Source organism: Cupressus sempervirens, chromosome 10 (assembly GCF_028749045.1).
Source record: "Cupressus sempervirens isolate cs-2001-9-10 chromosome 10, ASM2874904v1, whole genome shotgun sequence".
NCBI lineage: Eukaryota > Viridiplantae > Streptophyta > Pinopsida > Cupressales > Cupressaceae > Cupressus > Cupressus sempervirens.
In genome coordinates, this window is record NC_143127.1 from 357198208 (window position 1) to 357213036 (window position 14829).

Sequence of the window (14829 nt, forward strand, 5' to 3'; positions counted from 1 at the left end):
TGAGGTTTGAAAGGTTTTAGTAGCATTTTCATGAAAATTGGTTTAGAGGCCTAAAATATAGGCTAGAAACTAGGGCTTAAGGGGGAATAGGGCTGTGTGTGTTTTGAGGCTCTGTAAATTTGGAATCTTGGAGTGATAGGAGATTTATTTCAAAATCATAAGGTTTTCCATGAGGTTTTTTGGAATAATTTGGAGTAATGGAGTAAAACAAGCTTACTAGACCTAAAGAAAATAGGCCTAATTAGCCCTATTTGAAGATAGTGACTTTCTAGTGATTGTAGGTGTGACCAGAAGTATTAGGAAAGGTCATGAAGGATATGAAGGGTATCTCAAACATTAGTAGATTCCAAGGGAGTATAAGAACAAGATCCTAAGAAAGGGTTAGGGTTTTAAGGGAAGGAAGGGCTAGTAGGACTAGTGCCTTAATAAGGGAGATTAAGCCTACACCAAACCAACTATGCCTAGGGGGAAAGTTGGGGAAGAGTCTTGGAGAATAAGATTGGTGGAAAGATCGAGAAATAAGAATCATTAGGTGATTCAAGAATTAGAACCTTAATTAGGAGTGGTTAATTGATAGAACCCTAGACCCTTTGCATCAGTTATGTAATGTAGAATCAATCTAAGAGGAATAGAGACAAGCAGTGAAAGGATCAGGAAAGATAGATCTGATTAGAAGGATCAAGAGACAACCAGAAAAGAGAAGATCTGACATTAAGAAATGACTTGCTAATTGGAGGATCATGGTGCTAAATCATTATAACAGGTGATACAGACTAAATCTCTTACCAGAGTAATCCTAACAAGTTGTTGTAAATCTCTTAACTGAGTGCTTACTTAATTATGAGTTATTATCCTTTAGCAAGGTGAGACCTAATAGTCTTTGTAAGCCTTTTACATGAAAAACCCCTCATAGGGTAGATCATAGTTTATGATGAAACACTTTGTAGCCATAATTGGCCATACTTTACAACTACAGTTATGAAGATTTGTGGGTGTCATCCCCACCCCAATTTTACCTTCTCATTGGAGGATTTATGGGCAACCAATTTATCATGTTATGTTTTATTTACTTTATGCCATGGATGTGATGCGTGTTAAGTTATTTTAGTTTATATGTTAAGTTATGAGAGGGATGTTGGTGATATGTTTTAGAGGCAAAAGTTTGAAGTGTTGATTCCCCCCCCACCCCTCATAACTTACTTTCCCATTGTTATTTCCAACAAAATGTATCCATGGACCATAAATTCATTGAAGGGTGAGAGCTAAAAGGTCTTAAATGATGGGTGCTTCCATTTTTAGATGGTAGTATAAGTAACTTTTGAATAAAAAATTAATTATAATAAATATAAAACTTGTTATCTCTAGTCTGTAGACCTAGTTCACTAAAAATTCAATGAAGAATAATTTATTTAATGGAATTTAAAAACAAACTTCATATGTGAAATCCATGCAGTTTGATCTATAGTGGATTTTTTTTGTCAAAATATTCTGTTGAAAATTCCTATTGATTTGTGGATAAAGTGTATTTTTCATTTGTAGATTGAGATGGCCTCCAAGGTTTAGGTAAAGCCAAATCCAAAGCTAAGGGTTTGTTGACCAAGCCTTTCCTAAATCTAAATTCGAAGAAAATTTAAGTTGAATTTTTCTACTTTTTAAGAACAAAATCCCACTTATTAAATATCATCCCATTTAAAAACCACAACCTTGTTTATGTTTAGCACATTGTAAATATGGGTTGGGTGAAACATGATCTACCATTTTGAAATGGGGTAACATTTCAAAAAATGAAATGTTACTCCATTTCAAGAAATGAAATGTTACTCCATTTCAAAGCAGGGTCTTATTTCATTTTTACATTTGAAAAAAAATAGTGAGACTTTTTTTATTGTAGCAACAAGCATACCTGCAATATGATCAATAATGAAAAATTATTTAGAGTTTTGGATTCTTTTTCTTTTTATCCATTATTATATTCACCATTGGAATGAATTGATGATTGGGAGAATCATGGAACATTTTTGAAGAATTGAACCATGGAAGATATTCTGATGATTGATTTCAATTTGTCAATCATGGGATCTAAACAACATCAAATAGGAAAGGAAGAAGGGTTATGACCCTTGAAAAATCCCATTAGATAAAGAGAAAGAGGCCAAATGTCAAAGATATAAAATAATGAGAATTCACCAAGTGAATAACAATGAAGCTTTGAGGTCCATAATAATTAAAGAGATAAACATTATATATAACATTAGGGATATGATGGATGTAGAAGATGATGTTAAAGAGGTGAATGAAAAATTGAATATGAATATAGACAAAAATGAAAGTATGTCATTGAATTAACCTTTTAATGATATAGAATATGTGATAATAGACATGATTCTTGGCATGTCTTCAATTTGATCTTTGAATGTACTGAAACTATGGTTAAAGATAATACCCTTTATGTTATTTTATAAGTGATAATTTTATTTCTTAATAAAAAGTTATACATTTACATCAAAAAAAAGCCTAGAAGCCTAAATTTAGCTAGTCCGCCCATATATTGCAACAAAATGAAAACTAATACCTATTGACCTTATGGTCAGACTATTTTGTAGTCAGTGCCAAAACACTTAATCATTTGGTTGGTTATATAGTTACCAAGCACCATAGAGTTAACCTTGAAGATAGTGTCAACTGAGCTAGCATGAAGTGTTAATTAAGAAAGAGTAGAAAATAGTGTCAACTAATCTAGCTATGTTAACCAAGAAAAATGAATACTAGTGTTGACCAAGCTTCAATTCTAGCCTAGTTGTTGCTGTGTCAACTTAGCTCTACAATATTTGTCGAGTCATCTGTGTTAACCAAGTTCACACCTACTCTAGAGTGATCAATGTGAACTATGCACTAATTTCAAGTGAGTGCTAGAGTTTGCTAAGTTCATTATGTGGCAAAGTATCAGAATATCGCTCGAGTAGACTTCTGAACCAGAGTGTCAGCACTAAGCTGACTTAGTAAAGATTGTTTAATATAATGTTGTAGCCAACTCTAGAAGGTAATTGATTGAATTGATATAAATGTTAGACATCTTATCATATCCAAATGAGTATGGTATATGAAGAGTATGCGATTTTGAAGGCTACAAGAAGTTGTAACGTCTCGCTCGGAAACCCAAGAGAAATAAACCTAATATGTTACAATGTTTACTGAACTATTTTTTTTTTAAAGTTTAAACAACATCAAGATAACATTAATGCGGAAGCAATAAGAACATACATATCAAATACACATTTGCAATTATAGATACAGTTTCAATTCCTCAAGGATTCCTTTACGTTGAGTCACATTTAATAATTTTAAATTAATTAGTTTAAGTTCCAAGTACAATGTCTCAAGAACATAAAGGAATGACAAATACATAATCGCACAAGCAAATGCATAAGTATAAACAATACAATGAAAGTATATCCAATTAATAACATCCACTGCACATGTCGCAGGGTATGTGAGAATAGATACAATACATCAGAATACATGATAACATATATACATCATCTGAAAAGAAGTCTCTGCGATAAGAAATAAGAATGATAAAGGTACATATTATGCAACGAACATCCAACAGCTATCAATGTGAAGGGGAACCAAAATGGTAAGAAGACACTACCTCCCGACCGTGTGGTTACCTAGTCAGGCTTCCACTCCCACCATGCAGGGAAGATAATGAACGATCCACATACGGCTAATCAAACATAAAACATTCCTAGGCAAGGTACCCCTAATAGCCAAAACTACCTCAAAGGTAACACATACTACTCAAGAAGATAAAATAATCCAAAAGTAAGAACACTCACTCCAATACTGACACCACATAATCAAATATCATACATGAACCAAGTATAAACCAAATACCAAGGTCATAAGATAAAGTCAACAAAAGATAATCACCTCAAGTAAAAAGCCACACATCAAAAGCACAACATCATGAATCATCAATCCTCATCAATGAAAGTAAATATCCATTATAAACACATCCAACAATAAGTACACCACCAGAGGTACACATAATCTACAGAGGAGACTCAGGCTACATACTAGGGAGTTTCATCACATGGCTACTTGAGTTACCCTGGACTGATCTCTTAATAGACCCCGGACCCTCAAGCGTTGAGTTACCCTGGACTGGTTACTCTGAACCCTGGACCCCCAACATCAAACATGTGGAAACCAGAAGGCCCTCTCAAGAAGACGAGGCACTCATCTCATTCCCATCCTTAGTCTGTACAAGCACTCAAGGCATGGTTGGGTCCAATATCTCTAACTTATCTTTTTAGTGTGTTTCTCCCCAAACAATTTTAATTACTAGATTATCACTTATTACATAACTTGCATTAGGTTACCCTAGCACTGACCACTTTGGGTCCCAGACCCCTATGCAAGCCACTCCCAAAGTCATGTACCTAGACAACCTCTCCTAAGCACATAAAAAACACAGTTGTGTCCCATACCACAACACTCATAAAGATCAAACTTGGTTCCTTAATAGGCAACCTGATAATAAGACAGTTCTCCCATCCAAGAACACATAAAAGTTCCACAAGTAAATCTCATAAATTTAATCTGAATCTGAAACACAAGACATCCAACCACAAAATAGTATCAAAGAAATCTCACAAACCTCTGGTGTACATCCTAGACTGGCCAACATCTCATCAACCTCAGAATCCAAAAGTATAGACTGTACAAGTAGAACAGTACAGTTTCATAGTTTGCATTTGATTTGAAATTACACAATAGAGTCAAAGGTAAAGTTTTAGTTTTGAATTTCAATGAATGTTTTAAGTGTATAAGATTCTCAATTTAACCCACCCAGTAACCCATTCATTTATTCGACTCAATATATAAAATTATGATCACTTTTCCTAAAAGAATAGTCTGAGTATACACATTTATTTCTTCCAGCTATAAAAGTAACACTTAACAAATCTAATCATGACCCTTAACAACAATAAATAAGTTTACTCATCTGTTAAATAACTCTCGATATTAATAATTCTTAATTAAATCAAAATTTAAGTCAATTATTTTTTTTTACTAAACCGTATTTCAATTATTAATAATATATATAAATATTAATTTAATAATAAATTTTAATAGTTGATAATATTAAATTATTAATTATTGATAATATAAATTACTAATAATATTATTAATAATTAATAATATAAATTACTAATAATATTATTAATAATTAATAATATAAATTTGATTTAATTTTAAAACTTAATAAAAACTTTTTAACAAAAATGATTTTAAATACTTTTAAATTCTTTCAAAAAAAAGGGCGCATTGCTAAAAGCAAGCACAAGCCTTTATAAAGGCTTTGCTGCCGTGCGGCAGGCCTGTTGACGCAGGGCCTGCGGCAGCTCGTCTGCGCAGTACCTGCGTCAGCAAAGACTGCCGACGGCTGTACGTCACTGGTGGGGGGGGGGGGAACAAACCCCATAAAAACACAATTAATTTTAATTTTATTCTTTTTTTATATTTATAAATTAAACATGTTTAGAAAATATCTTTTTTTTTTTTATAATTATGTTTCATAAATTTCAATTTATATAGAATTTAATACAATTAATAAAACTCTCTTTCCCATGATCACATAAAAAGAATGCAAATACAATATATATATTTTTTATAAATGATTGAAATTTTAGTTTAATAGGAAAAATAAATAAATCGAACCCTTCGAATTTTCAATCCTAAGATTTTCATTTCCAAAAACAAACCCTTTCCAAATTTAAATTTCTTAATTCCATTTTAATCCAAAACCCAGCTCTCGATTTAATACTAATTCCTTTCAATTGTAGAACGAGGTTATCTAAATAGGTTTTCAATCTCGATTCCTAAAAGAAATAAAATAGCAAAAGATTCAGAAGAGAGGTAGCAGATTCATTCAATAAAATTTGAGAAAGCAATTTTCAACAAGCACGAAGAAGACAGAGATCCGAAAGTATTCCTACAATGGTTCACAAACCCTACCTTGATCTGATGCTAACAATCTGGTGAAACCCTTGCTAATCCCAAACCCTTCCAAGCTTCCAAAGATTTCTTTGTTCCCCTTTCCAAAAGTGTGTTCCTTGAAACCTGTGTGTCTAATAATGACCCCAAAAACCCTCTAATATAGAATCTAATTACCTTTTAGGGTTTCTGTCTCCACAACTCTAAAATTACAATTATTTTATTTAATTAATTCTTTCATGCACAATTAATTTGCTTTTAATTAAGACAAATGAATTATTAAATTACTTTATTTAATTTTTCCACTTGACTTCACTTTTAAATTAATTTATTAACTTTTTAAATCTCATGCGCACTATAATAAAATATCTTAATCAAGTTCACATATTTTATCTTTTAAATTAATCTCTTATATTTTAAACTCATTCATGCGAACTTAAAACATATTCATAATTTAATATCTTTTTATTTCTTAATTTATTTTTGGAACGTTTAATTTGATAAATATTTATTAACTTAAATAACAATAATATTTAGCATTTATTTAAAAATGAACTCTAAATATATTATTATTAAATTAAATAAATATTATCATGTTCTAAATTTATTCTTAAAACTTTTATCTTCAAATTCAATTCTTTATATTTAATTAATTTCTCAATTAATTAAATATAATTAAATATTCAAAATGTCATAATAATTTTCCATTAAATTAACTTATTAATTTAATCTATTAATTAGACTTAATTAACAGAAAATTCATCAAAGACTCACAAAACAACATACGCACAAAATACTCACGGGTTTAAAAAAGGGTAGACAGTCTGTTACGAGTCCTCCTTGCAGGACAAATATTTTAGGCTATGGCTAGGATTGGACCTGATCATTATCTTCCCATTCTCACCATTTGAGTATTTGTAATAGGGCACGCTCATCCTGGCAATTTAGGGAAGTCGATGCCCGGTACCTGCATCCTGCATAAAAGATGAGAATGTATATGTATATAATATATCTAAACTAAATAGACAATGGCGGGGAGTGGTTCATCGTGTAGATCCCGACTAGCAGGTGACTACAACTCCCTCCCTTAACCACATCAACACGTCAAACAGAAAGATAAAACAACACACGCACCATACACATGCAAGTATGGGGTAAGTATAAAATTCACAAATCTAAGATCAAATGCGTACATATAATAATGCACCTCTATCAATACAACATAATCATCATTAAAGACATCATGTTAACATTTTTATGAAAGAAACCACATTTACTAACTAGGAATCATCAAAACATCATTAACGTCATGTGAAATGAAATCAACTAAACAATTATAACCAATATATTTTTAATTCAAGACATGAAATAATATCATAATATTGTAAATCTAGTATCTCTAAAACTAATCAATGCATAAAATTAGCTTAAAAGAATTTGACAATGATAATAGAAATGCGAACTAGGGGTAGACACTACAGAAGTATGAGGAAAAGTAGAGTCTCATCCATCACATCAAGGTGATCTTTCTATTCAACAAACCAAGTTGTAGAACAAAGATTAGCCACTGGTTCATCCTAACAGGTGCATCAATAAAATCCTCTAACAAGGTGGACTTAACAGTCTTATGAACAATCTCTTATGAACAATCTCTTAACCAAGTACATACTTCATTTTATTGTAGAAATCCTTTCACAAGGTGGACCCAACAATCCTTATTGCTCCTAATAGGGCATATCACTAGAAGTGATCATTTGTAAGCCTTAATAGGTCAACTTTATACTACAATACTAAAGCTTATGGGTATCATCTCCACCCCAGTTTTACTTTCTATTTGGAAGATTTATGTGTTAACAAATATAGTGTCAATTGTTATGAATGTTTTATTACTTTCAATCTTTCATGCATACAATTAGATTAGATTAGTTTATGAAGAGTTAATTGGTGAATTGAAGTTAAAGTTTTATTGGTTCCTAATTCACACGCCCCCCCTCTTAGTCACCTAGCCTTCTGTACATTTCCAACAATTGGTATCAAAGTATTTGGTTCTCATATCAAAAGTTTATTAGCTTGAGAAAAGATCAGAGGCAATGGAAGTGTACAAACTAGAGAAAGCTATTCAGAATGAAAATTTAGATCTTCAGATGGCCATGGATCAATTCAAGAAATTGATGGAGTAACTCTCTAAATCTCTATAAAGAAGGAAAGAACTAGCAACATAGATGAATGAAAATCTCTACATAGAAGAAAGAATTAAAGACAAAAATCTAGATAAAGGTGATGCAACAATTGAAGATCTCCTTGAAAAGAATGTCACTCTACATGAAGAAGTTAGAAAGCTAAAAAGAGAATAAGAAATTTAGTCAATCAAAATCTGTGAAGACATGGAACAAAAGGATAGAAAAAGAAGAAAAAATATTGCTAACTAAAAAGATAGAAGAAAAGGATAATGAAATTCAACACCTATCTCTTGAGCAAGTAGATTTGATAAATCAACTCAATCATTCAAATCAAGAGTTTATCAACTTGAGGAAAAATAATGCAAGATTGCAGAATGATCTTAGCATAGAAAGGAAAGCCAATGAAAGGATGATGAAATCTCAAGAAAGCATGAATCAATTGGAAAAGCGAACTCAATTCACAAACAAAGGAAACATTGGATTAGGATATACAGATAAAGGTGAATCATCACAACAAGGAGCTTAGAAGAAAAAAAGGCCTACATGTAGTCATTGTGGAAACAAGGGCATACATCAAACAAGTGTTGGAGTAATGGTAAATCAAAATTTAGTGGAAAATATTATATTTACAACAAGTAAGGTCATAGAACAAGTGAATGCATAGAGAAAACCTATTTTAAAGGATAATGTTTTAATGACAACAAACAAGGGCACAAATCTTTAGAATGCAAAGCCAAGAAATGGAACCCAACAAAAAAAATTGTGAAAGATATCTTTGGTTAGGATTATAACACATGGTACAAATGTCACTTGTGTGGTGAGCATGGAAACATTGCAGAAAATATCATAAGAACTTAGATGAGGAAGAGAGACCCTACAATGAGATGTTTTGTATGCATAGAACTTGGTCATCTAGCAAAGAACTATATGAACCAAGCTATAGTTGAAGATGAAAAGAAATCAAAGGCTGACAATATCAAAAGTCAAATGAGGTAGCAATGTCAATGAATTAGGTGATTTGACTATTTCAAGCTAATTATCCATGGAGATCATTGGAACTGTGATTTAAAGAAATATCTTACATCAGTTCTAAGCAACAAGCAAGAAGATCCAAATCAATATTTCAGATGCATTGGGATCACCAAGTTTGAATCCATATCTCATACCTTAACAAGAAAATTTAGGTTGCATGACCATAACGAGAAAAGTTAGTTCTAGCCAAGCTTCAATAAGTTTGAAGACCTAATCAAGTGTGGATATAAATGGAGTCTACCAAGTTGAAGATCCGAGTTGAAAATTTGAGTTGAAGAGAAAGGTAATAGCTGAGCTTCTCACACATGTCAAGTCAACAGGCTATCAGCACGCTATCGATAGTATGATGCATTTATGGTGACTTAAAGACAAATTTTGATAAAAAAGGAGGAATCAAACATTTTATTTTCACCATGATTTTAGAGTGAACAACGCAGAGTGATCTTGAGCCCCTGAGCAATCTCGAGTGATTTAGAGCAATTTAGAGTAATTTAGAGCAAATTTGTCAAAGATTATTCACTCGTCATCAAGCATAATGACATACTCATTGAGTAGAAAAGTCAAGAAGGTATCCGAGATGTTAGTAAGGAATGTTGCACCTATAGACCCAAAATTTAAGCTCAGTCCTATGATTGTAGATGAATAGACCTAGTCAATGCACACTCATAGATTCCACCAAAGGTACCATTAATACATGATATTATATTATTTTATCATTTTTCAATTCAAGAATTGGGAGCCATAGAGATGAATGAAGCATATAAATTATTGTGTGTGGATGGAAACCTGAAACCTAAGCACAAACACCTGGAAGTAAAGGGTTTGACTTATATATTGCACATCTAAAGGAACTTTCAAATTAAGTGAATTAGGTTTATCCTAAGCCATGCTAATGATATACAATTCTGGCTCAATCAACCCATCAAAATCACAAAGAAAATGATTCATAGGGTTACTGGATTTCCTATGCTTAATAAATCCAAGATGACCGAAACCCTATGTCGAGTTGAGCTAGAAAAGAAGAGTCACTATTTGGGATGGTAGAGGAATGAAGATAAATGGTTTCATAAACATGGAAATAAAGTTTAGTCTTCATGTGATTGCACACAAGATATAGAGTTCTAACCAACCAAATAACACTACATGTGAAGTTGTGGACTTGGCCTTCAAGGTGGTGAAGAACAATATTTCTTTTGACCTCGCCGAGTTGTAGCTAAACCATTTGAGAAAGAACATGGAAAGCATCTAAACATCAAAGACTAATCTCTCTAAGTTTGGTTCACTTTTAGTCTTCTTATTCTTTTATGTTTAGAAATTTTGTCCTTCCAAGGGCAATGTAGTATGGAAGGACATACCCATTATATATTAGATAAATAAATTCATAACTAAAATGGGAGACAATTTTGAGGGCATCATGGATGCATATTTTGAAACCTTCAAGGAAATAATGAAAAGTATATTCAAAATCCCTAAGAAACTAGTGGATGACTATGAACAAGATATATGTTTCCTCGTGGACTAAGATAAGGTATACATTCAGGAAGTTAGGCTTAGAATTATATGGGTGAGAACTCTTGGATATGAGGTGAACATTGATGATAACAAGGACATCATAAAGGCTATTGTTAATGAGCCTATGGACCCTAAAGGATCTTATTTAGGAACCTTTGAAGAAGGAAAAAATAGGATCTCACTTGAGATCAAGATTCCTCAAATTATCAAGAGAGGAAGGAAGAAGATAGAAAAAATTAAGAAGGATGTGAAATCTGAGATCTTATTTTGGAACCTTTGAAGAAGAAAAAACTAGGATCTCACTTGAGATCAAGATTCCTCAAATTATCAATTGAGGAAGGAAGAAGATAGAAAAGATTAAGAAAGATGTGAAATCTGATTTCCCTCTTCTGCTCACAAAAGGCTAGGGTGATGACATTGCGGAGGAAGAAGAAGAAGAACCACCCATGAAGAAGGATAAACCTATAGAAAGGAGAGCTACAAGATCAACTCCTTCCTTTACCACCAAGAAACCTACTAGAAAAAGGAAGAAGCTCATACTTTCAGATGAAGATGAAGAAAAAGAGCAACAAATATGATTCAAAAGGCCTACCCTAACCTTTGAAGACAGACTCCAGTGACTCAAATAAGGATGAGGTATGAAAGATTTCAAATTTCTTAAGTATAAAATTAGAAATAAAGAGGAACATAAGAAAATAGAAGAAGCCTTAGTGGAAAAGATGGGAAAGTGGAAATACTCTCTAAGCAAACTATGCAGTCAAGTTCCTAATATTCTACTTAAGGCAGTATCACACTACTAAGAAATTGTAGTAATGGTGCCCAGAGACATTTGTGATCAAACTCTAATAAAGGTAATGCTAGACCTATCAGACAAAGAAGTGAAGGAGGCATTGAAAAGACATGAACAAGTGTTAACCCCTAAGTTCAATGCACTCCTAATTTTTTCAAATGATATTAAAACCGTTGAACAATCTAATACAAATGCATAGAAGAAAATTTATGGATTGAATGTTCCAAAGCTTACTAAAGAAGTTGTTTAGATAGATGATGTAAATGATGAAGAGAAAAATGAAGATGAAACAATTAGTGAGGATCTACCTAAAATTTAGAATATTAAAGATTCAGATTCAAAAAAGATTGTAGTAGAGGCTATGGCCTCCCTCCCTATCTCTCCGAGAAAAGCATTGGTAACATCAAGCTTATAGGGGACAACATTTGAGTCACAGGCAATTGGGTTAAACATTGTTCAACCAAGCACTCAATTGGCTGTTGGATCCGTCTTACCAAGTTCAAAGATGAGTACTACTATCACCATTTCATCTACCGAGCTACAAGCTCCACTCATCATAGAATCAAGCTAGACTAAGTTACAACAAGGAACTATAAGTACCACTACTATTATTGTTGTTTCTCTAGTTGGTCATATTGCTACTATTGCAAATGATTCCAGAAACAAGTGCAATGATAGTTGAAGTAAAGCCTCAACTAAGCACTAAAGATACAAGTAAAGGTAAGGAAACCATTCCTTCACCTATTCCAAAGGAAAAAAGGAAAAGAGATAGAAGTTTCCATTGATGAATTTGATCTAGAGGAAGACATAACAATTCTAGATTGGGATCTCTCTAATCGTACTCCTGATCAGATGGATACTCTTGGAGAACTTTGGAAGAAAAGGGCTAGATAACATAAGCTAAAGCAGAGAAGAAGAAAAGAAATCAAGTGCTTGAAGATATCAAAGGTATATTTATTGATACATTAAGCATGAATTTGATGAGAAGAAAACTATCTTAGACCAACTTGTTGACATAGTTCACAAGTTTATTAAAGATTTGAATGGTTAAGAAAGGCTACTACAAAGGGCAAAGAGAAAATTTGAGAATAAAGTTTTGGATAATGTGGCATAGAAGATTGCCATAGACCAAGTGGAACTGTCCACTATTCTTAATTCTTTTGAGAGCATTATAAATAATGTTGTTTCTTTGTTTGTAAAGTTAAGAGATAATAAAAACTTTACCAATGAAATTAGAGACAAGTTGTCAAAGATTGATACTATTACAAAGGAAAGTGAAAACCAGTTGTCACTTAACATGAGTATGAGCTCAACACATTTTGTTAAGATCAGGTATCTTACCAACTTGCAGGCAAAGTTATTGAGAGAAGAAGCAAGAAGCATGGCTACACTATTAGAAATTTAGAGTTTGATAATTCCAAACATGGATGTAATGCAAAAACACATTGTTCATGCAAAGACATTAATTCTTGATACCAAATTTTCTATTGTTGATTATATGATGGAGTTATTAGCTGAAGTTCAGATAGATTTTCACACTTGAAAAGTTTTTCAAGAAAATTGGGACAAAATCATTTCTCTAATTTTGAAGGTACATAATGATTTCCTCTCATATTTTCGTATTACATTGTAGATATATTTTTTTTGGCATTTGAGTCAAAAAAAGGGGGGAATATAGAATATAACATATATATGTATAAAAGGGGGAACTATAGCATGTAAAGAATAAGGGGGAATATAGTTATTAAATAGGATTCTATGTATACAACAGAGCTACAAAAATAATTTTGAAAAATCAAAATAGAGTAAGTGTCATCCGAGTATCAACACAGTAGTCAAAACTGAGCTACATACCCAAGTATATTGATAGGGGGAGTTTTGACTCATCATTTTGAGTATTTAGATTTTTGGTATGATAAATGTTTTTGTCACTAATGCAAAAGGAGGAGCTTGTTGACCTTATGATTAGACTATTTGTTAGTTAGTGCTAAAACACTTGATCATTTGGTTGGTTACATTGTTATCAAGCACCATAGAGTTAACCTTGAAGATAGTGTCAACCGAGCCAACATGAAGTGTTAACTGAGAAAGACTAGAAGATAGTGTCAACTGAGCTAGCCATGTTAACCAAGAAAGAGGAATAATAGTGTTGGCCGAGCATCAATTCTAGTAAAGTTGTTGTAGTGTCAACCGAGCTCTACAATGTTTTTCGAGTCATCAATGTTAATTGAGTTAACACCTACTTCTAAGTGATCAATGTGGACCATGCACCAATATCAACTAAGTGCTAGAGTTTTTCAAGTTTATTGTGTTACCAAGTGTTAGAATATCACCTAAGTGGACTTCTAAACTTGAGTGTTAGCATTGAGCTAACTTAGTAAAGATTGTTTAATATAATGTTGTAGCTAACTCTAGAAGGTAATTGATTGGATTAATATAAATGTTAGATATCTTATCACATCCAAATGAGTATGGTATATGAATAATATACAATTTTGAAAGCTAAAAGAAGTATAAGGAAAAATAAAGTCTCATCTATCACATAAAGGTGATCTTTCTACATCAAAGGAATCTCCTTCAATAAACCAAGTTGTAGAGAAGAGATCAAACACTTTTTCATCTTAATAGGTGCATCAATCAAATCCTCTAGCAAGGTGGACTTAACAGTCTTATGCAGAATCTCTTAACCAAGTACATAATTCATTGTATTGTATAAATCCTTTCACAAGGTGGACCTAACAGTCCTTATTGCTTTTAAGAGGGTAGATCATCAGAAGTGATCATTTGTAAGCGTTAACATGCCAACTTTATATTGCAGTACCAAAGCTTTTGGGTATCATCCCCACCCCAGATTTCCTTTCTATTTGGAAGGTTTCTAGGTTACCAAATATTGTGTCAACTATTATGAATGTTTTATTTCTTTCAGTCTTTCATGCATGCAATTAGATCAAATTAGTTTATGAAGAGTTAATTAGTGAATTGAAGTTAAAGTTTTATTCGTTCCTAATTCGACCTCCCCCTTCTAAGTCACCTAGCCTTCTCTAAATTTCCAACAATACATTCTTCAACCATAATTACAAACAACACATAAAGATGACTAGGCTGTGCTATGGAAAATGGGCACCCAACTAGCTCCTTACCTAGAAAGAGATCACTCATGGTGACTGAAGAAACTTATCATCTCCTCCCTTGATTGATTCACCATCATACCTCCTATCGTATCCACCTTGCTTTCCTTGGCCTAACACAAATTGTGAATTCATCCTTCTAATCTTTATTGCATCTCTTTCCCCAACCTTTCTTGGTGTAGAT